At 40.7% G+C, this 23613-nt stretch overlaps 1 protein-coding gene across 7 annotated transcripts in view; it reads right to left on the reverse strand.

Moving 5' to 3' along the window:
* Positions 1-5871, reverse strand: part of chl1b (cell adhesion molecule L1-like b) — an 84793-nt gene extending 78922 nt beyond the window's left edge. For 5 of the 7 annotated variants that reach the window (XM_049573017.1, XM_049573009.1, XM_049573010.1 and 2 more), the window contains exon 1: positions 5534-5867. The gene's annotated coding sequence lies outside the window, so the exon portion shown is untranslated. Of the gene's footprint in view, positions 1-5533 lie in introns of all 7 variants that reach the window. The other 2 variants (XM_049573033.1, XM_049573025.1) reach the window with 2 other exon arrangements.
* Between the last annotated feature and the right edge of the window lie 17742 nt (positions 5872-23613).

The following is a 23613-nucleotide window of genomic DNA, read 5'->3' on the forward strand; positions in this document are numbered from 1 at the left end:
CACCTGTCATCGGTGACAAACATGAAAGAGGAGGGCTCAGGTACGCCGGCGCTGCAGCACTCTCAACTCTGCCTGCAGCACAGGGAGCATGAGTCGTCACTGTAATTGCTTGTAGTGCTGGAGCCTGAGTAGAACCTCAATTAGGGGCCTGGGTACTTGCTAGGCTTCACACCTTCCCGCCATGTCTGCCAGCCACTCCTGGAAACACACTCTTAACATCTCAACACTGCCTTGTATCTGTACAGTGTTTGTCATTATCACAGTTTAAGTTTACATTTTGTATCCGTGGATCAGTGTACCTGTATACACGACTCTAACACTTCCTAAAAATCACTTTTTTACATCACCACCAGCAACACGTTCTAGATAGGTTGATAACGAGGGAGCTTAAACGGACAATTAGTCTGATGCAGCAGTTCACTCCTGCTCAGTGCTGTTACACTGCTTTGTCTAATCTCTAATAGCCATCTGATACTCCAGATTCAATCTGACAGACTGAATCATAGCCTGAAATTACATTGCTGCTGCTGATAAGAGATGCTTCAGACTGTGCAAAGATAAGACACAGATGAACATTTACAGTAGTTTAGATGCACAAATTCACAAAAACCCTCTAAATCAAGTACATAAAATCAGGTTCCAACTTGGCTCAACTTGCACCCACGTATCACTGAAGCTGGGAGCCTTGGCTTCACTGTATCTTGATACATTCAGCCCTCAGTCTGCACTGTTAAAGGCCAGGTGTACACATCCCCGGCACAAAGAAAGGCCTCTCTGTGTCTCTCCCTTTCTCCTTTTCGCTTTCAAGCCCTACCTCACTCATACACACAGGACAACAGAACAGAGCCCACATACATACTGTAAGTCCAAACATGTTGGTCACATGGCAAACACGCACCTGTATGAACAGGTAAAACATCTTTTACATCTTCACTGCACTTGTTACCACTGAAAAATTGCCAGTTTGTGATGTCTGTGGGTGTGAGGTGTGAGCGTAGGTGTTTTTATCACTCGTCTGTCTGACTGATTTTCAATTTGTGTGTTCGTACTCAAAGTCTTGATGGTTCAGAATGCTGCAGCTTGCCTTCACTGACTTCATATCCATGTTAGATCAGACTTCAAGGTGTTTTGGTTGGCTTACAAAATTGTAAATGGGCATGCCCCTTCATGTCTGTCTGATCTCCTACGGCCTTAAAATCAAAACTTAAAACTCACCCTAAATTCACCTTAATTTTTAATTATTTGCTAATTCTTTAATTAGGTCAGGCACGTAACCATTATCCATCCAGCAAGCCAGTCTCATTCTTAATTATGCTATTAAAGGGATACTTTACTCATTTTTGACCAGTTGTGTACCATAACAATGTGCGTTTAAATGAACTATAATAAACTTCCCTTCATCTTGACAGCACCAGATCTCCCTGCTCATCTCCCTGCTCAACACTAAACATGTCATCCAGCAGATTTTCACTGGCTATACAGCTGTTGCTCGAACCACAGATTGTGCTTCCTCAGTTTTGCTGCCACCATGGACACAAAGAGTATTGAAGCGAAACAACAAACTTAGTTCAAACTGTAAAACTAAGTAGTGCTTATCAAATATAAACCAAGATTCTGTTACTGTACTGCTTACTTTCCCCTAAAATGCCTTAAGAAATATATATTTTGTGCATTATTTGGCTGTAATCTGAGAATCTGTGAATCAGTAGTGGTTGCCATACTGTTTCTTATATTGTAAATGTAAAGACTGAAAAACTCCAGACCATACTATAAAAGTAAGCAGACCTGATCAAATATAAACCAAGATTCTGTGAATGTGTTTCCTATTTCTCGCCTAAAATGTTTCCAGAAACATATTTTAGTGCACTGTTTGGCTGTAATACAAGAAAGCTGGGCACCATACAGTTTCCTATATTGTCTAACAGAGGCTGAAAAAATCTGAGATCTAATGGTGAAACGCAGCAATACTAATCAAATATGAATCAAGATTAGGTTACTGTGTTACCTATTTCTCACCTAAAATGTTTCCAGAAACAGTTTAGTGTTTAGTGCACTGTTTGGCTGTAATACGAGAATTCGTGAACAAGCAGTGGCACCATACTGTTTCCTGTATTGTATATGTTGTCAGAACATATTCTATCTTACCGTAATATGAGACTGTTTTTACTAGCCAGCCGCCATATTGGTTTTTGTGTCAAAACGGATGAGCTTGCATTATGTCACCCACCAACAAGAGCATTTGTTGGTCCGGTGCAGTGCAGTGCATTCTTGTAGTTGTTAGTTTTTCTACCTCTTGAGCTAAAGCAAATGCCACAGTTCTTTTTCTCAGTTTTCTCTGGTCATGTAGCACCAATTTAAAGTATGTTTGTCTCTTTACTGCATAGACAGACAAGTTTGATTTAAAAAAACAACAAAAAAACATCTTTCAAGCAATGAAATATCTCTCTAAGCCTCATCTTTTCATCTTCAGATTGTGGTGCCAATCAGAATCCTGTGAACTCTCTAAAAACCTCTGCATCTCTCTGACCCTCTGTTTGTTTGTGTCCCAAAAGCACAAGAGCATCCGAGCTGTGCACCTATCTCTCTCTCTCTCTCTCCCTCTCTCCGTTCTTTCTCCTCCTAGTTTCTTCTTCTTGTGCTCTCTTTTCACTCAGGCTTCTCTGTGCTAGACCATCGGCCATCCTCTCTCTCTGTTTCTCCTGGCAGTCGATGCCTCATTCCACATGTTTGGATCTGAGTCCTCATCCTCCAGGAGACTCAGCCTCTCCTCTCGCCTCTCTCTCCGTTTGTGTGCTTGTTTTCTTCCTCCTACCTGTGTGAATGGTGTGCTTGAGCTTTGCCTCTTGTGAGTTTGTATAGCCTGTCCTCTTTCCAGGTCTTCATGGCAGAGAGGAGGTCTGTTTGGCAAAATCTGAAGATGCTCAGTATCCTCCTGGATATGTTTATTCTTCATATCGTCACAGTCTTTCTATACTTTTGGCATCCTGACTCACACATTTTTTTTTTTTTTACTATGTTGGTCAGTTCTGTACAAACAGCATCTATTGCTTGTCTGTCCATCCTGGAAGAAGGATGCCTCCTCAGCTGCTTCATCTGAAGTTTCTCTATCAAAGTTTTTTTGGGGAGTTCTTCTTCTTATGATAGAGGGTGTCATATGTTTTTCAGATAGTAAAGCCCCTTGAGGCTGATTTGTGATTTGTGATATTGAGCTATATGAATAAAACTAATTTCACTAAACAGTTACAGAAGCAGTAACTGGGTGTTCCTCAACATATGCGCTGACATTTGCAAGCAACCAAGTATGGCAGCCACAAACATATTAAGAATGAGTCTGTCTGCAGCTACAAAGGATGTCCTGTTTCCTGCATTTTGTAATCTAAACGATTAAAAGGATGAAAAAGGTCCATGAAATGCGTCGGGTCGGAGCTGCATATTAAGTGGTGAGAGGGCTGGCTGACATGGACCGGCTGGGAGATGGTCGACACTTTGCTTGTCCAATTACTGGCTCTCGCTCAAATTGTTTGGTGAGAAGCATTCGACCTACTTCTGGACACAAAGCACCACTGCCCTGAATACAGAGAGGCTGGGGACCACGTGTGATGACAAGTGCCATTAGAGGCTCTTGTCTTTGGCCTAGAAATGAAAATCAGCCAACTTACCTGACGTGGGATAATTCTGGCTATGACCACTGGAGAACGTATGTGCCTGTGGATTGGCCTGATGGGATGAACGGGAGTGACAACACAAATAGGATCTCCTCTTGTTGAAGAGCAGCTTGACATGATTACATTCGCTAATGGCTGTCTGACCTTCAGAAGGTCTTTGTGTTTAACATGAAGCAGCAGCAGGATCAGTATTAGGAGTAGCAGCACTGCTAGTTCTACTCATATTAGGAGTAGGGGGTGTTTACCGCTATCTTCACTTTTTGAAGCAAACACAAACAATATAGGCCAAGCTGATTTTGTTGCGAACAACAGAAGAAAAGCATCAAAAGGAATACAAATATTAAATTATGGGTAAACTATGAAACATTTCTCTGTTTCCTGGGATTCCCTCAAAGGCATAATCTATAATGAGACACTACACAACAACAGTGAGGAAACCAGTGTGTGAATTTGCAGCACTTCCATGCAGTGTGTGAAGAATTTGCATACCTTGTAAATATTCATACTGAGGGAATCACTATGTTAACCACGTGAGATATATCTGGGCTTTAAATGCAACACGTCAAGCTCCCAAGCCTGATGCACAACTGTTCCATCCACATCCCCATCAATTACCAAAGCTATAGGTAACCAACCACAACACCAAGCCTCTGATTTAAATGTCATTATAATGCGGTTTTAATCACACCCATTGACGCCTCATCAGTCATTCTAATCTTGTCATGCATGCTCAACACTTGTGCAACAGAAGTGCACGTAATAAAGAGCAATTTCCTTAAGTGTGGAGCAGGATTACAGAAAGAGGAAGTAGATTGCGAGAACAACTTTCTCTTAAATGCATTGTTTATGCTCTGTCAGAGGTGTCAGCTGCGTCAGAACAAATGATAAGAAATCCTTTTCCCTGTTCTCTAGAGTAACACAGACTTTCAATGCCGTTTCTACTACCACATGACACCACTTACCTTTTCACAGTACAAGAATAAACCTGCTGAAACGGCACATGTAGTTTCTCTACATTAATAACCTGCCCTCCAAATATGACTGTATCAGCCATGAGCAGGGCTTCTACACAGATGTCTGCTCATGCATTTCTCCTGCTAAACAGAACTATCCCAGAGCCTGTCTCATCACATGCAGAAAAGGGGGGAATTTATGCACTTATTGCCAATACAGACTGAGATAATGCTATTCACCACACTGGATGACAAGGTATGATTCACTCCTGCGGTTCAGTATTCAGCATGAGAGCCAGTGATAAGCAGGCTGAGATCATTACTGTGTAATGGGCAGTGCAGTGGTAAATAAGAGGGATGGCAGAGAGTGATCTCCAGTCACTGATTCTTATCAGGCATCACAGGCAGTCACATAAAAAGGGGGGGAAATGAACAATGTTCTCAGAATGACATCATTTGATACTTATCAACACAGATAGCACTGCATCAGATGGAAGGTGTGAAAGCTTCATGATAATATTTATGTTAAAAAGTGGGATAATTCTGCCTCTGCAAGGTGGGTAAACCTGTTAAAGCTAGGTTAGCACTCCACTGTTTATCTCCAGCATCACTGCTTATGAATAAACTTGTTAATATTCAGCTCATGAAAACTGAAGATATTACAAAAGCAGTCGTGACTACAGTTCCCTCTTCTCTCTCTTGTCACCCCCCTTTTTAATTCCAAATTTCACCCACCTGCTATTACACAGTCTGCACAGGTGCCGGCTCAAATCATGGCACCAACTGAGAGCTCCGTGTTCAAAGCTAGCTGAAATTTTTAACAAGTGCCACAACTAACAACACTAAACAGGAAGGAAATGTGGGGAAAGACTCCTTTTTCTCAGACAGGAAAACACAGATACTGCGAAAACTCACCTTCAGGTGCAACTCATGTCGTGACAGCCGCTGAGAAAGTTGAATTTGTCCCCACCGCTGGAAGAGGAGAGCAGAGGCAGGTTTAACTGTTAACGTAACGCCGCGGTGCCTCGCAGTTGGTCTGAGCCGGAGCACCTCCCTCCTCCCCTGGATGCTACTATCGCTCCCCCCGACCCGCCTCTGGAAAGAAAAAGTAATAGCGGTTTCTTCCTCCTCCTCCACAAAGACAGACTCAAAGAAAAGAAGGGACCCTATCGCAGTCAATAGGTTTTACAAAACCCCATGGCAACGCGGAAAAACCGTGAGCAACTTCCCTACGTTGTGACCGGGTTAAAGCGCTCCCCAGCCCCCCAAACAGTGACAGCGACATTATTCCCAAGCTTCAGAATGAGCAGGTTTTAGTGGGAGGAGGAGAGAGGAGCACTAAACTGCTCTGTGCTTAAATATACATGAGACCAAATAACACTTAAATTCAGTGTTGGTCCAGTATAGACTCTGGTGTAGTGCCCAATATCTCTAATGGGATGTTCTGCCTATTTATTTATTCATTCATTCACCAGTTTTGGTTTAAGTATCAATTTTAATTTCTGCCCATTCTATTAAATATTTAGATTTTAATGAAATGTATTTATTTATTTATTTCACCCGTAAAAGTTTACCAAATCACTATCCTGGCTTATTACAGTCCATGGACTGCATGTTTTTCATTGGCCCCACCCGTTCTCACCCAGCCATGCCATTTATTTATTCACCATCTGCATATTTTGGAAAAGAAAGTGTTTAATTATACTGATTCTATTAAATAAGAATTTTAATGAAATTTATTTATTTAATTTTGGGTGTGACTCTCAGTGGAACAAGACCTAATCCTACAGATGATCTTGCAAGTGAGAAAAAATTTACTCTTGGTATTGAGGAATGTCCTCCCTGATCACCTTTGGTCTATGTGCCATGCATAGAGGTGTAGATTCTGGGGGAGACGCAGGGGACATGACCCCCTCAACATTTAGAATGTGCATTTGTCACCCCCAGTAGACACATGAAAGTGACAAAGGACTTTATTTTGACATAATTTAAGACATTTCCACCATTAATTGTTGGATAAAAATACCAAAGTGCAGGTCATTAAATGTCTGATGTGTGAAGTGCTTCATACATCACCGTCCCCCCCATGGGTGCAGATCTGATGACAAGTTTGGGGGGGACACAATCAGTTGTGATTTTTTTTTAATTGCACGCGTGCAAATCATGTCCACAGAGTGCTTGAGATTGCCAGCATATTTCACGATTTCATAGACGCTCATCACCATCACCACGTCATTCAAAAAACACTACAAAGAGAATCATATGCTTACCTTTACTGTTTATTTCTCTTAAGCAGCCGGTAGTACATGGAACCAGCCATCACCCTCCTTTTCACTGCTTCGCTGTTAGTTAATGCTACTTCTAGTTTCAGAGTCTCAGGCATGTTATGTCCACTCACGTTCTCATCTCTTGCCTCTCACGGATTCCCATTTCTCCTCATCATCTTCCCTTTCTCCCAGTATATAGGACTACTGTATACATTTGTTCAATTTCAATCATTTAAGCTATTTAGAATTGGGGGGGACAATTTGTGTTTTTCAGAATTTGGGGGGGACATGTCCCCTCCATCCCCCCCAGGATCTGCACCCATGGTCCCCCCCAACAAAGTTGCAAACCTACACCCTACAACCAGGCACATCTGGAAAAGCGGGCCTTAAAAAAATATAGCCTGTCTTGCTTACTGTTACCTAAGGTGAGCTAAATGTTTGACCTTAGATCAGAGTTTAGGTGGCTGAGTGGATTTTGTCACATCACAAATCATCTGAAGGCTGAAAGCAGACAAACTTGTCACGGTATAGGGAAAAAAGTGTTACTAATATCATTAACGACAGCTCTGTTCTTTTAAGTTATTAATTACACCTGCGACATGTCAAAATGTCTGCCATTAAAAAGACATATTGTGGTCAACTATGCAACTCACACATGTGATGCTGAAACCTGAAACCTCCTGTGCACATACACCAAGAATGGGCTCTTTACAGGAGACATCTTGTGACCAGAAGTTTAACTTTTTCAATAAAAAAAGTTTTCAGTTTCATATGTTATTAATTTTTGAACGAGGGCAGAGGAGCAGATGCTCTTTTATGAATGTTTAACTCTGCAACTGAGTCACAATCGAAGCTGTTCAAATAAGATATGAATATACTTTACTACTGAAAGTCAACTTGGCAAAAAACACACCAACACTAACAGTGTTTAATTTAAGCAAAGTCAAATCTAAAGAATAGATTTCACTGGGAATAATGTTTGGATTAAAACAACACAAGTACAACAACAATAAAAAAGGTTGAAATTAGAATAATGTGGCTTTAAATTATTGTAATGCAGCCTACTAACCCTTTAAAAGAAATCATTAATTTAACAAATTATACAGAGCTAATGAACATAAAGCAAAGTGGTATGTCATTGTCTTTCCATATTGCAGTTTCTTGTTACTTATTGGTCACCATATCTTTATACAGTATTTGTAAAAGGCTGAAATTAGCTAATATTATCATGCTGATGTATCAGCAAAAGGAAAGTAGATACATATATCAAAAAATCTTACGAAATGACCACAATGTTTAATCAACATGCTGAGGTTTCTACTAAACTTTACAGAGGTAGTATTTATCTCCTGGCTGCTGTATTGGATTGCATTACAATAACAGGTGTTCACATTGTTGTTTGGAGCTGCTGTATATCAACATTCTTCACTCCTGTCATCACAGTGCTAACCCTTGTATTGTAGACTAATAGTCTCTGTAGGGATGTGTGATTTCTGCAGCTCTGACAGCACAAGATCATTAAGAACTCTTTGCATCAGAGGAGTGGGCAGTAAAGGTCAGCTAGAAATCAATTTATCCAATAACCTCAGACCCCGAGACAGAAAAAGGCGAGGCCATGCAACCTGGAAATGACGAGGTGGGAAGGGCCTCTCACCACTGCCAGTCAGGCTCAGAGGCTCACTTACTGTCATATATGACTCACTGGGTCCATTCTTGAAATGTATATATTGTATTTAATGATAAAATGCAGGAATTGTGATTTTTTTTTCTTCTTCTTTAGATATAATGGTTAGCTTCAACCTCTCTCAGCTCACCTCCATCTTCACCCCTCATATCAGTGACTGAATGTCAGTGTCAGGAGACAGCTGTCGCCCGTGCAGTGGTCTGTGATGACTTTCAGTGTGGACCTGAACCTGCTAATTTTAGCACAGTAAGGGTTTCTGTACCACTGCTTATTATAATCTTATTATTTTTGTTATAATCCACGTGGAGCCATAGCCAGGGTTTTAGAAATACTGAGGTCATGAGTCCCTCCCAGTGTCCTCCAGGGCTCCCACTGGCACCAAAATTAAAGTCTCTAATGTTTTTTTTTTTTTAATTTTGTGGATATTTTTATTTGTTCAGTTAATTGTTTAATCATATTTTCTGTGAATTTTATTTCCCAGGATTCTCCACAGCATATAACCACTGAATATTTAGGAAATAAATGACCTCACTGTCCTCAGTAAAGCTACGACTCTGAATCCATGCATCAACATTGCTTCCTTTTGAACAGTTTGGAGTGAAACACAGGTAAACATATTATTCCTTGCAAAAATCTTCCAAAACAAGAGACTCTTCCAGCATGGCTAGCTGGTTCACATGTGGAGGACACCCGAACAAGGAGGGGGTCAAAACAGGGCTAAAGGTAACCGAGTCATGAATGCAGAGTTCTGAGCCAGGTCGTGTTTCTATTCTGTCCACAGTGGATTCATCTTCATCCAACTGGCAGCACAGAGGAAAGACTAAGACCTCTCTGTTACACAAAGAAGGGAAGTGAACAGATTGACTTGAATCCAAATAACCTGATTTAGGGTATCATAATCACACTGAATGGATTACACAATGGCTTGACTGAGCAATAAATGTAACAAGATATCTTTGTGAGGTGCTCCATGTTACACTGAGTGCTCTTATCAAAACAAATTTAATTTGGTGGAACATCTGCTTCCTTTTTTTCAGCAGGAACTGCCTCATCTATAAGTGGTAAATGCAATACAGTAGCTTAAGGCTTAGTTCTCAGCTGACCCTGTAGAGGTTTGGGTAAAAAAATATAATTATATGTAAGTTGATTTCTATTTTACAGATGGTGTCATGGTAAGAATTCCTTAAGGGCCTTGAAAACCCATTTTGGGGTTATTATAACGGGGTTACACATAAACACACAATTTAGTCATTTTTAGTATTTCACACCATTTCTGTATTTTTTTTTTCTTTTATCTTTGCGCTCACAGGTTTTCAGTGGGTGGGTACAGTTGGAATAAAGTGATGTCACATACTTCCTTGCACCAATTAGAATTTAGCTATTTTGAATCAGAATCTGATGACAGCTGTTTGTGTGTTTCTTGGCCCCTCTCAGTCAGATCTTATCAAACCACACCTACACACATCTTTTTTTTCGCAAAGTTACAATCCTTAAGACATTTATTGAATCAAACTATATTATTTATGGTTGCTTTCTCAGCAATAACCTTAAGCAATAACTTCTCAACAGTAGGCTACATAGCTGTTTTGACTGATAGTGGCGGAGTCCGCCATTACCTTCAAACATAAGGTCTTTGCAGGAAATAAGCCATGAAACAATCCAGTGTAATTTGATCTCATTATTGTCAGTGTCACAGTTTACTGTTTACTCTCTACTGCTGTGTCAGAGCTGCATTTACTTACTGCCAACACAAACTGCTGCTGCTTCCCATTAGGAGCATTCAACTGGGGAAACATAGGATGACATTTATTGTGAACCAAGTACAATAAACAGAATGCATATGTCACTGAGGTAAGCGCTCATCAAAAATGCATCTGCAAATCAAGACGATGAGGAGTGACAGGCGACAGGCTGCACACCTCTATCTTCTCAGCAAAGTAGCCAACATTTGGTCCAGCTGTTGTGTGGAAAACTACTCTCACTGTGTACGGCGTGACATTAGATTGCAGTTACAAGTATTGTTAACTTATTTTTTTAATAGCACGAGAGTTTGGCTGCACTGTAAACAGATACGCTAGCTGCCCCTCTGTCGTGTGTCTATCTTTCTCACCCTGCCATTCACTCCTTGCACACATGCTCACTTGCTATCTCTTGCTGTCATTGTCCGGAGCTATTACTTGAGTCATCAGCTGTTCTACAGCTGATTCTCAATCATTCAAGTACACAGCAACACACCTTCTCCATTAGCCTATCATCTTAATGCTTCTTGTTTAAGGGTATATTTTTCTGCCTGCAGTTCGTTCATGCTACAATCATGCGCAACCTCCATCTCCCCATCACCCCCTAGTGTTCTCAGATTCATCAGCCTCATCCGCCCCATCAGCCATCAGTCTCAGAGCCATCAGCCACCACCACCAACAGCAGTGTCTTGACTCCATGAGGGGATTTATCTTGGTGCTGCTCAGATGTCCCTCGATCACAAAATATCTCACTCTGGTGTCCAAGCGCCAAAGACTTCATCTGTTAATCTGTACACTCATATTCTGTATTAAACATTATCTTTACTTCATTCTTCTGTCACTCCTGATTGAAACAGCTACTCAAGGAGTATTATGCTGTAGCTTATATGCTGCAATGGTATTAAACAGCATTTAAAGGTATGCATCATCCACAAAATGATCATTTAAATATTCATTACTCACCACATGCTACGTTGATTTTGTGAAGAAAACTGTATTTTCTTGCATGCCATAATGGTGAATGAATAAACCATGAATCTTGATGAATTAAAGTGAGGGGGGTAAGTGTTAAGATACAGCAAAACTATATGAAAAAAACATCTGTTTAAATGTCCAACACAACTCGTGCATTCTCATTCATCTAGTTGCACTCTCAGTACTTCCCAAACACATGCATTTTTGCTAAAACATCACAATTTGAAATACTTAAGCATATGAGTAGGGGTAAGGGCACATGTTTGAATTTTTTGCATTTCATTCAGTTGCCAGGTTTGTGCTTCTCGTCATGCTACATCTGTTGTAGTTTTTAAACAGAAAGGTTTTAGCGAAAATGCATGTGTTTGGGAAGTACTGAGCATACGACTGGATAAACGAGATTTGCATTTCACTGCACAAGTAGTATGAGAGTTTGTAAAAGATGTTTTATACATTTGCTGTTGTGAAATGCCATCAAGAATGTTTTGGGATTTTTGGTTTTCGGAATGTTTTGGCTTTTTCGTTCACCATTGAGTCATGCATACAAATGGTCATTTTGTGATTCTTTTAATCTAACCACAGGTGTTGCCAAATAAGCCAGACTGACAACTGTAAACAGAAAAATACTTTAATTATCTGACCAAGTTTTTAGGTGCTTATATGCAGACATCAATGAAACAAATTTCCCATTTCTGTTCAGTGAGCAAATGCCAGCATACTTGCAGAAAAATAATTATCCTTAAACAAAACTACTCAATTAAAATACCGCTTATGTTTCCCACTAGTATCAGCCATAAAATGTCTGGGAGGTTTAAGCTTTTCACCTATCTATTAAATTGCTGTTCATATGGTTGGATGGCAGACCACACTTTTGTATTGCTTGTTCTAAAATACCCTGTAATACAGATTTTCTCTCCGATATTTTCCTTCCTTTAGAAATAACAGTTGTTCAGACTTCATTATTTCTCAGGTGACATGTTGTTGACCATATAAACCATAATTACTGGAGGGAAGTAAACCCGAGATATGAAATCATGGCACCTCCCCAGCTAGACAGGGCAGGGCCTCATTACGTGACAGCGAATGTGAAATTTCCAATGGAGACTGAGCGAGGGGAAAAGAATGAGCTGGTGCCGTCAACGTAGGGTCTGAAAACAGTCCCTACGTTGTCAAAGGTGTCAGAGTTCATGGGCAGAGCATGAATGAATCCACCCCCCATCGCCCTGCTTCCGTCTTGTTTTTCCTGAAGAGTTCCCCCATCCCTCTCCTTCCCTCTCCTTCCCTCTCCTTCTGTATCATGGAATATCACTGTGGGGCAGAAATCCCCTCATTGACGTCTGCAGGGCTGCATAATGAGAATAAATGAGCTGGAAGTAAATATGCAGGCTGTGTGCTGTTTGCCGCTCTATACCAGTCAGCCCATAGGCTTTCACCAAAAATTAAGATAGATTGTGTTGCCAAAAGCCCATGACAATGCCACACAGTGTTTTATTTATCTAAAGCAAAATTCAAAGGCCATTTCAAAGGATTTAATATACACATTCATTTCCATGTGGAACACTGTGTTTATATGCTTTTATCTTTGTTGCTGATATTTATTTGAGGTGAGTAAGATGGTGATGATCCAATATGTGACACTGCATTTGCAGCGTCGTTTCCCACTTACTCAAACAAACAGTTAACATGTGTTTTTTGTATCACATTGAAGGGAAGAGTATTCAACCTTGTGTAGCTGTGGTGGTCTACGGATGTGAATCACCACTATCTCATTCAGCTGCTCCTCCCCCAGCCTCTTGTAACACAGTTGGTGGCTTAATTATTTTTATATGTTATACAGGCCAGGGAGGCACTTTTTCAGTCATGGCTTCTAGCAGTTTCTCCTGCAACGGGGAAATTATGAGGAGCTCATCCGCAAAAGTCCTTCTTGAAATGAGTAAACCAACACCGGTTTGATTGATATTCCCTTTGCATGCGCAATAAAATAAATATGATACAGATAAATAAATAAAACTAGAGAGATCTGTTTTTGGCAAAACAGCTCTTCATATACAGAAGATGCAATACAGGACCCCACGCTTGAAATATTCATGAATATCATCGAGGCAAAAGAGTTACGACACAAGATGAGTTGCTCTGTTAGTCTGACTGCAAACAAGAACACAGCGCAGGCCAACACTCACACACCACATGATGTAAACAAACAATAAGTTGTCAGGGTGGATTAAAGTCCTGCTCGTCAGCTCTGAAGCCACTAGAGAGAAAACGCAAACCTCCTTTTAAAGAGTGTGTTATCGAAAATTGTGTGCGCTCCGAGCTGCAAGTTGTTCACTCATAGCTGCTGGTGGACAAATATTAATATATATACTGCACTGATAAGAACATGCAGGAAATGTAGTTGTGGAATCGCATACGGACACAGACTTTGCAGAGAAATAAGAATTTTCAGATGGTTAATGTGTTTAAGTATAAGGCAGTTTATGATAATTTATGTCCTGATTTATTTTGTAGGCAGACTTTGGGTATAGCTGTAGAATATATTTCAAAAAGACAACATGTCCTCAATCCATCATGACACAGTACGCTTACCACCACCAGTCATTTTTCACAGAGGAATACTTTACATGTCACTGCAGGAAGAGCGCAGGTGTAAATAATACAGTTAATGAATGCTGAATTCCATTTAGATGCTTCAGTTTCAAGGTCCTGGTATTGTGCATGCTCTCCACAGCACTAAAGCTCCTGAAGTAATATTATGTATCCTGTTTGTTTTATGTCAGTTTGTGTTTTTAAAGACCAAGTGAAATGAAAAATATATCTTCCCAGTTTTAATCCTCTGTCCGTGTGTTAATAAAAAATTATTATCACTGTATTTTTACATCAAAATCTTTTCTTTTTTTTCTGTAATGCCAACAGTGTGATGACTCATCCTGAGTGGGCAACTAGCTAGACACAAGACAGTCATATAAAGTAGCACTTCACCATTTGTAGGTTGTAGCAGCTAACAGACTGACGGGCTGACGTTACGTACTGAACATAAAGTAACGTAGTTAATGTAAAGTTACGTAGGTTAGGTCTAGGCAAGTAAAGCTGCTTTGGTTGGGCTTAGGAAAAGAAACATGGTGATGACGTACCTTCAAATAACTCAAGTTCCCTTGGTTTCACATGGGACATAAAAAACTTGTCTCCTGGGAGAAAGTCCTGTATTGTTGGACTCCTCCACCACCCCGAGATGCCTCCTTGAGTGGAATTTATACTTCTATGTCCAATCGATGCCATACCTACGCCATAGCCTGACATGCATCTCCCCAAGAATACACATTGTGGCAAGGCATACCTCCCATTTATTTCTGTAAAGTGAAAGCTATTTCCCTCAGTGGAAGCAAAGCCTTAATTAACTTTTATTTCACAGATAAGAAACAATAAATTGTGAAGAAAGTAAAGTCCCAACAAAAAAGCATTTTAAGTCTTGTGTGTGATTTATCCTGGCTTCATATGAGTAGAGGAAATCTCTGCTAGGCTAATGTATACAATGCCACAGGCTTGTGCTAATACTGTTAGCATGATGTATTTGTTTGGAAGACGTGTTAATTATAAGACAGTTGTTTTGTCGGTGAACCTTAATGGAGCTGAATTTTGTAACGTTACTGTTGTCAATGTTGCTGTTGTCCCTGGCTTCATATGAGTGAAGGACGCTAGGCTTGTGCTAATAACGTTTGCATGTTGTTCGTGGGGAAAATGTGTCCAGCAAAAAATGTGTAATCCTGTGAGTTGAAATGAAGCCAATTTATGTACTTGTGCCATGTTTAGGCAAAGTTTTCCTAGTGGGCTTTCTATCAGAAAGGGATTTCTTGGTTAAAAAGGTTGGGGAAAAGTCATGGTTTGGGGTTAAATTAATAGATTTCTGTCATTAAAGGCTCTCTGTGACAAAGTCTACAAAGAAAACTTCTCTCATGTGAGCTCCAGCTCCGTATTGCACTAAACTCTAAGCCCACAAACTGTTTAGCAGTCCAATCAAATGTGAAGGATTTTACTTGAATCCCTCTTGTAACTGCTCACTGGTTTCAATGGGAAAAGGAGTTACATGTCGTCACAATGAGGTTACAGGTGTAGCATTTATCTACCTTTATGTAGACATATAAAATCTATGCTCCCTGATCATATCTATCGATAACACTGTAGCTAGAGAAGGTGCACAGAAGTACTGGGCAGATGGATAAACTGTTGTTAATTGAGGAGTAGCTCCAGCACACAACTTCACCTAAGTTGTTGTTTTCACATTTCTTTCTATGGACCCATTAAACAAACAAAATACTCCTGTTAACAAGTCAGCTTTAGAGGTGGTTTTAGGTTATATCTTTATAACTTAAGTTACTTTGGCAAAAGCTAGCAGTTTGCTTAGAACCCCAGGAAATGCACAAAGCTTTGAAGCCAAATTTTTCAGTGGCCAAACAATGGAATTACATCCATCATGTAATGCCCTTTGGCCCAGAAAGACTTTCACACTGATGTTCTTGGTGAAAGAGGCGTCTGAAATCAGTGGATAATTTCACTATCAGAACTCAGTTCATTCAGTCCATGTGGAAAGTCTCGAAGAGCCACATGATTGAATCATTTTACTCCCATTCAAGTTAGCAGAGTGCTAAACCAGAAGTAGCCGGCTCTGCCAACAGAAGTCTGTAGCATGCTTGCTCTATGGGCCACACAGAGCAGAAGCAGTGCCGATCATCTGGGTAATTTTGTACACAGCAGATGAAATTTCTTAGCTTCATGCGTCACTGAGCAACTTTCATAGGAAAGAACAGGGTCCCGCCTCCAATACTGTATCCTGTTCTCTTCATACACCCATGGCTAAAGCTCCATAACTAATGCACAGACATGAGAGTGCTATCAAATGTCATATCTCTCTTTTAGAAGAAAGCACATAAGTGTATTTGCTAGTCTTTTTAAATTCAGTTTTTTGTAGTCCAAAACATTACCGTAGTAATGAGGAAGTACTGAACCCCAAAATCCAATAATAACATTCTGAGTCCCTGCATGGCAGATGCTTCAGAATACAGATTGCATTGGTTTGGCATGTGCTTTTGCAAATATAATTTATTAATGTATCATTTTTAACCTTGTAGGCATTATCCTGCTGAATGAAACACTGCTATTGCATACATAAAGATCCTCCTACAGGAACCAGACATACAACCGATGAAGGTTACAGAACACTGTAGGCTATATTGCAGGAATACATCATGGGAGTCGACGCATAAGAATCTTTGGCTGAGCACACCCTGTATGATGGAGGGCAGCTGTGATTTATTGCATGACGGCTTTCTGTTCAGACATCCAGTGGCTCCAATCCACCTGCAGCAAAGAGATCAGAATAAAGCCAGAGCCTCTCCCACTTTCTACCATAAGAATGTGCAGACAGCATCTGTGGCTTCCCCGTGGCTCCTGTCGAACCAGCCTTGAAGCACCTCCCAGCTTCATGCAGGAAGCGCTGGAGGCACAGCCATAGCTTTCGATTCGTAATTAATATCAGCAGCAGGTTGGGAGAGGGCGTTTTCCTGTGGCAGATTGCTCTGTGCGTGGGCGCTCCCCCCAGAGACAACGCATCGCTCTGCTCCTAGAGCTTCATCACATGCCTTCGTGGAATCATTTACTCTTTATGAGAGCGACAAGGAGCATCCTCTCATCCAATAACGGCTGGGAGATACCGTGGTGTCTGGATGAAGGCAGGAGAGGGTGGGGGCTCACAGTATGAAAGCTGTTTCCATAGCAATCCAAATATTGCAGCTATGAAATTTGAGCTGAGATGGGAGACTGGTGCCAAGCGGCCGTCAATCATTTAACAAAGGAGGAAATAGGGAATAAGCTTTCCCCTCTCTTTCTACAGTAATATAACTGCTGGACCACTTGATGAAGATGAAGTGTTATCATTAGATGTGTGATTCTTATAAGCATGCAGGGGCTTGGTTTTCTGTTGCAGCTTAGTATTCTGTGACCACTGAACTCAAACAATTGATTCGACTGTAGTGCAGGATCCATACTCCAGAGCTTTTAGAAAACCCTTTATTGCTTAAAATCAGAGGCAAATCAGCACAGGTGAAGCTGTGCACTTCCAACTCTGCACAGAACACTGGCACAATTTAAGCACCAAGCTTCAAGAGCCTGAGTTTCTGGCTTGAATTTCACATTTGGAGCATTTTATCTTCATACCCAAGACTTGAAAACGCAACTGACCATGCTGTGCGGCGAAAGAAATGAAGCAATATGGCAAGAAAAGATGGGGCCCAAGTCACCGCACTCCTCTTGTGAAAGAATTTACCATTAGATAATTAAATTTCTCTTTGGTTGGATGCAACACAATGACTGTGTGATCATGCAAATAATTGCCTTTCCGCTTGTACTCAGGCAGATAGGTCGGCAGGCATGGCCATATCAGATCTCCGGCAACACAAGCGGGGCTCAAATTTACACACAGCGATGTTTGTATATTAATTCATTATTGTGTGAATGGATCCCCGGGATAAACAACCTCATCAGGTTTCTGATAAGGAAGATGTCATACAGCAGCTGTACAATAGGAAAACATGTCTCCTGCTCTGACGGGCCCTGCAGGCTGTATGAGCATTCTGAGATGAGATCTGTAGGTGTGGATGATGCACTGGTGTTAGTCTTGGTTTGCGGCTGCACAGCGCTCTCAGGGGAGGTGCATAAGAAGGTAATAGAATTGGGCCCACGGGATAACAGGGGTGTTATTTTGTCTGTTTCAATTAAATGTCTTCGGGAGTCATCCGAGGGGGCGACTACATGTTTGGAAGAGGGGCAAACGCTGCCCACAGGGGAGCAGGGGGGATTGGTAATAACCAGCAGAGTGGCTGTTAAGGAGTCTACCAACAAATCAATAACTTTAGATCCAGAACCCCATCTAATCAAGACCTAAGCCCTGGGGCTAATTAAAAAGAAACAATGGAAATCAATAGAAATAATCCTGCACATTTGCTTCACCGTCTTCACACTTTTACTTTAATATCTGGGGCATTAGTCAGAGTGAAAATTCTCACATTCTCTTATTATCTGTGAAGATAATGAAAAAAAATTTGTAACCACAAAGAGCTGCCCGTATGGCATATGAAGACGTTTGCATTTGATAGCACACATGACACTACGTTACAATTGCTGTGTTGTCATGACATTATTAAGTGTGACAAGTGACATTTTCAGCCATTGGGTGAAAAAAAAAATCCATTAGAAGACACTGCATTAGTGTTTCTCTGCCTTTTCTGGTCCTTGATCCTGTATTTAGGTCTCAAAATTCCCTAAACCCCAGCAGTTTAAGGGTTATGCGTGGATTTCAGAATGATATGTTGTACTCCAGTGATAAGAGCATGGATGGAGCTCCATTTAGATGTCCTGTATATTAATGTGGTGCTATATGGTATTTTATGGAAAGTAGTACTCAGTGGGAGCGTATCTGTGTTCCCATGTTCCTACGATACTCTCTTCACATCAACCCGCATACTGTGTTCATGCCACTTTCTTGTTACTCTCTGTCCCTAAAGTAGCTTTGATTTACTTCTCATATCAGTACAGAAGACAAAGAGTCACAAAAAGATTCAAATGTAAGATTAACATTGACGAGCAAGTTTGCATGTGAAGGTTTCAGACCCTTTTTCTGGGCCTTTTTTTTTCTAATCATAACCTGTTTGGGGAAGGGAAAAGTTAGTTATTATGGATATCTCACCTTAACCTGACCTTTGACCTCTTTCCTACTCTTAACCTTTTTGGAAATGGGAAAAGTCAGTGGTTATGGATAGTTTACAATAGCCTGACCTTTTTAAATTTAACCTGTATAGAAACAGGAAATTGAAACCAGCCCCTAGACCTCTTACCGTATTAGCAGTTTATGCATTCCTTAGTTGGTAAGTTGTTATTTTTTAAATGGATTCATTTGTTTCTTTATTTTTTTTATTTCTTTGGCTGCAATTAATTTCGGAACTGTTCTCATGACAGCAATAGCAACTATATTTAGACAAAGATCTGTGCCAGTGCAATTTCATCACTCTCAGGAGCCATGATTATAGTCCCCTAACCTAATCCATGTCATAATAAGCAAATACAGAGCTGCAAAACATCTTTCTCAGGTTCCCATTATGTGATAAAGCTGGCAAACATAGGACCTTAATAGCATAGGGTGCTGGCAGAGCACACATGTAGAACTGGGGAATACAAGACCCTGTGAGCTTAGGACCCTTTATCATGTTCCCATTATGTGCCATATAAATCTGGGGAACCCCCAGAGACAGGAATGATGCACTACTGGACTCATTTCATTTTATTTTTGTCAACGAAAACTGACGACATTTAGCTTTATTTTCATTTGTAAAATTTTAGTTTAATTGTAGTTTATTCTGTCTTTTCACATTCTGAGACTACAGCTGTCATCATGTGTAGGACTACAGTCAACATGATTTCAAGTGTTGCTCTGTGTACCAGTTGTCATATTGTTCACTCTCTGGGTTTACAGCTAACAGCTAATTTCAATGCAGTAATGTACCTCTAGCTAACATCAGATGGAAAATTTAGATGGTTAACAATTGCAACATTTATCCTGCACTCCCTCCCACCATTAGCATCAAAACATTAAAGATAGCTAACTGAAAATAACGCTAATAGCACATCCACACACAGCCCTTGATTCATTTATGATAACGTTAGCTTACGTTTTTCTGAATTTGTCCAAGCTGTTTTGCCAACACTTAGGGACTGTGGATTGATTTAGTCCTTTCATTGTTTCTTTTAAGAACTGGTAATGTTAGCTAACATTTGTGGCAGACATAAGCTGCTATGTAGTGTAACAGGTCATGCAGCTGATTCAGTATCTGAGCAACAGGTGTTATGGAAGCGAGGAAACGTGAACTTTTTTTTTGTATTATTATTCTGTGTAGGAGATATTATGTCAAACGTGTATAAGTTTTGGCAAATGCCTGCTAATTTTATCTTCACCTTGCCTCTCAGGGCTTCCGTATATGTGTTCTGGGTGATGGAGAATATCTTTAGTCAAACAGGAGTATACAGTGTGTGGATAGAGGCAACTGAATAAGACTTTTAGCAGTTATTCGTTATTTTTCTGTTGCTGTGTAGCAAATTATTGTTGTTATTATTTGTTGATGGAAACTGTAATATCATTTTTGGTTTTAATGGGTTACTTTGTCTGTCAAGGTTTTGGTCCCATTTTCATCGTAAAACACTGACAACAAATATTTTTTTTTGAAATCTTGTTGAACAAAGGAACATTGGTAGAAATGGTTGTGTGATGTTTTCTGTGGCTCTGAATGAGCTTTGTCAAGTCTGAAAAAATAAACCTGATAGTGTGATGTCACCAGGGTTAGCTTCAACAGAAAACCTGTCTTACAAACTAAAGGAGTGGATTTGAAAGCTAGGGATGTTTGATTACAAGATGCTATCAAGTTGCAGCATGGGAAATGTACAATAAAACGTCTCTGAAGCCTGACCAGGAACTAAAAGTCAGGATATCTTGACCTTTCCTGCTTCTGTTAATGTATAGCTCAGTGCTCCAACTATAGAAGTGCAATATTACGTTAGTTAAGTTCCTCTTTAAATAAAACATTTAAATAAATGAGTCTTTGAAGTCATTACATATGGCCCTGATGCCAGGGTTGAAAAAGTGCATGAAATATAATATGTATTTTTAAAATACAGGTTTATGCTTATGTATACATGAGCAGAGAAAGCCAAGTGTAGCAAACCAAAAACAAATCAGTACTTTGTTTAGAGGACCTGCTGTCTGCAGCATGTTCTCATGCAATTTACAGCGTGTTCCTGCGGAGCTTGTTTCCTGTGTTGCACGAGCTGGATGAGACCTTCTGGATCTTGTTACTCATCTGATGTGGACACATGATCTGATCTATGCGGGGGTCAGTGTGTCTGCGAGGAAGAGGGATTCACAGAGGCGCCGTCAGGAGGCCGGGAGTAGTGATTCAGGACTGGTTGATGTCACTTTGACAGAGAACAGAGAGGGCCATGTTGGTGTCAGCGGGGAGCCAGACACTCAGACAAACCCTCCTCCTCCTCCCTCTCTCTCCACTTCTTTTAATGGCCTTACCTCACAGTCTTGTCCTCTCACAATCCTGCCTTGTACATCTGAGTCATTAACACTCATGCTCCTCACAGACAGAATCAGTGTAATCATGTGTTGCATTGATTAAACTCATTATTCCTCTAATAACATTAGCAGATAATAGTTTGGAATGAGTTGAAATGTAATCACCAATGTATTATCCTGAGAAGAAAAGAGAACAGAGTGAATGGAGGCTTTCAGAAACTTTTCTCCTTTTCCTATGTGTATGAAAGGAGATGGCTGGTTTAGTTGCCATGGAGATATAGGCTACATGGAATTCAGGAAGTCAATTAGCAATCTGGCTGCATCTCATTAAGTGTTGTCTGGCAGCGGTGAGCGGTTGAGTTTGGGATTTATTTTTTATCAGGGAGAATTACCCTTATAAGCATTCATGGATGTCTTATCCTGTGGTTTGCTTCAACGAGCAACGGTCAGTTAACAATTCGTGCATCTGTGACCTGTCACCGGTGTGAAGGTTGACGACTCAGGGCTCCATTTAGATGCTCTAATGTGGCTATTGTACAGCTCAAATGAGGTATAATCTGGATAGACCACATGTTTGTCTCCACTCCCTGTGCTGTAGGCTGGGGTCGGTCACAAAAGGCCCTGCTGATAAATCTGTCCGTGCAACAAAGTCTTCAAAAGACACACACACACACACACACACACACACACACATGATTAGCCTGCCGTGATTTGCATGAGCCTCCAAAAACACTCTAAAGAAGTTGCTTGCTTTTGTCTCTTGCAGCTCTATTGTGTCTCTGAGGATCAAGGGTGGAGCATGAGCAGTAAGCAACAGCATCACCCAACCAACCCCCAGATGCACCTTAGAGCAGCGTCTGATATTGCAATGTGAATTCCAAACGGCACCACACCGGCGCTAATGAAAAGCAATACGGATTCACCAAAGGCAATGCAGAGCTTATCATCAGCACTGGATATATCATAGCACATATCGGGTCACAAGTATCCAGGAAAATGCTAATGCATTCTCTGTCCATTATCACCACCTTGGCCAGTTTCATTGTAGGACCTGATGAATCCACCAGTCCGTTCATTCATTCATTTACATGTCTCTCCTGGCAGCAGCGAAGCTTCCTGTCATTGTGTCTGACAGGCAGATGACATCAGTGTGCCCTAGGGCAGCACTGGGGATGCGGCATCTCTCCCTCTTCAAGCAAAATAAAGGAGGACTTTGATGGTATCATCTCGGAGTCGTAGCCCCCCCACACTGTCACTGTCACACGACAGGAGACTTCCATTTCCCAGTAATTGAGTTTCTGTCTCGCCTCTTTGTGTTCAGATGAAGATCTGATGAAGTTCCCCCCTCCACACCCCCTCACCCCCTGTATAGAATACCAGCCCCCTTAACGTGTTTGTGTCTACTTATTTCCCACTTCAGCACACATAATGAATATTTATTGTAAAACTTATCACTTAAAATGCTTATGGTATTCTGCAACGCTGATTGGAGTTTTTTTCGAATGAAAGCATGGCAATCGTGAATAATTAATTCACAGCCTGTTTATTTCATTGAGCCTACTAATGGATTTGGGTAACCTACATGTTCCTATCAGTCAAATGTACAATATTAATTTTCAGTATTTTCATTCAATCTGCCCTCTCACCTAGTTAACTAACTTGCTAGCTGCAGTTGAGTTTGGATTATTACTTAGCATCAAAGAAGAGACAGAGCAGGGTAGGTAGCATGTGCAACCTCTTTTTTAGCAAAGCTAAAAAAAAAACCGCAAAGGTTTAGGTACTGTAGTTCTGTGTTTACTGACAGTGATAGTGGACAGGTGATTGATTCCATAGACTGTATAAAATAGGGAACATAGCCACCGTGTTGTCACCCACTGGTTTGTAGACTACCATTCTGAAGCCTCAAATTTGGCATTTTGTCCATCGCTAGAGCTAACACCAACTGCTAGCTTGGTTAGAACGATGCATTTACAGCAATGGTTAACCGTGATGATGCTAATTCTAATTTTGCTAGCATCAAACAAGCTGAAAACTATTAAACAAAATGTACTCAGCAGAAAAACTGAACATCCGACTCCTTGTGTTGTATTTACACCAAACGCTATGACGCTAGAATATTTTGTGTTGACCTGCTTCATGTAATAAGTGTAAATTCATTTGTGTTGTGTCCATCGCGCCACTTAGAAGAAAGAACGCGTGTAATTGCATCTTTA

The sequence above is a fragment of the Epinephelus fuscoguttatus genome, linkage group LG1, assembly GCF_011397635.1.
Source record: "Epinephelus fuscoguttatus linkage group LG1, E.fuscoguttatus.final_Chr_v1".
NCBI lineage: Eukaryota > Metazoa > Chordata > Actinopteri > Perciformes > Serranidae > Epinephelus > Epinephelus fuscoguttatus.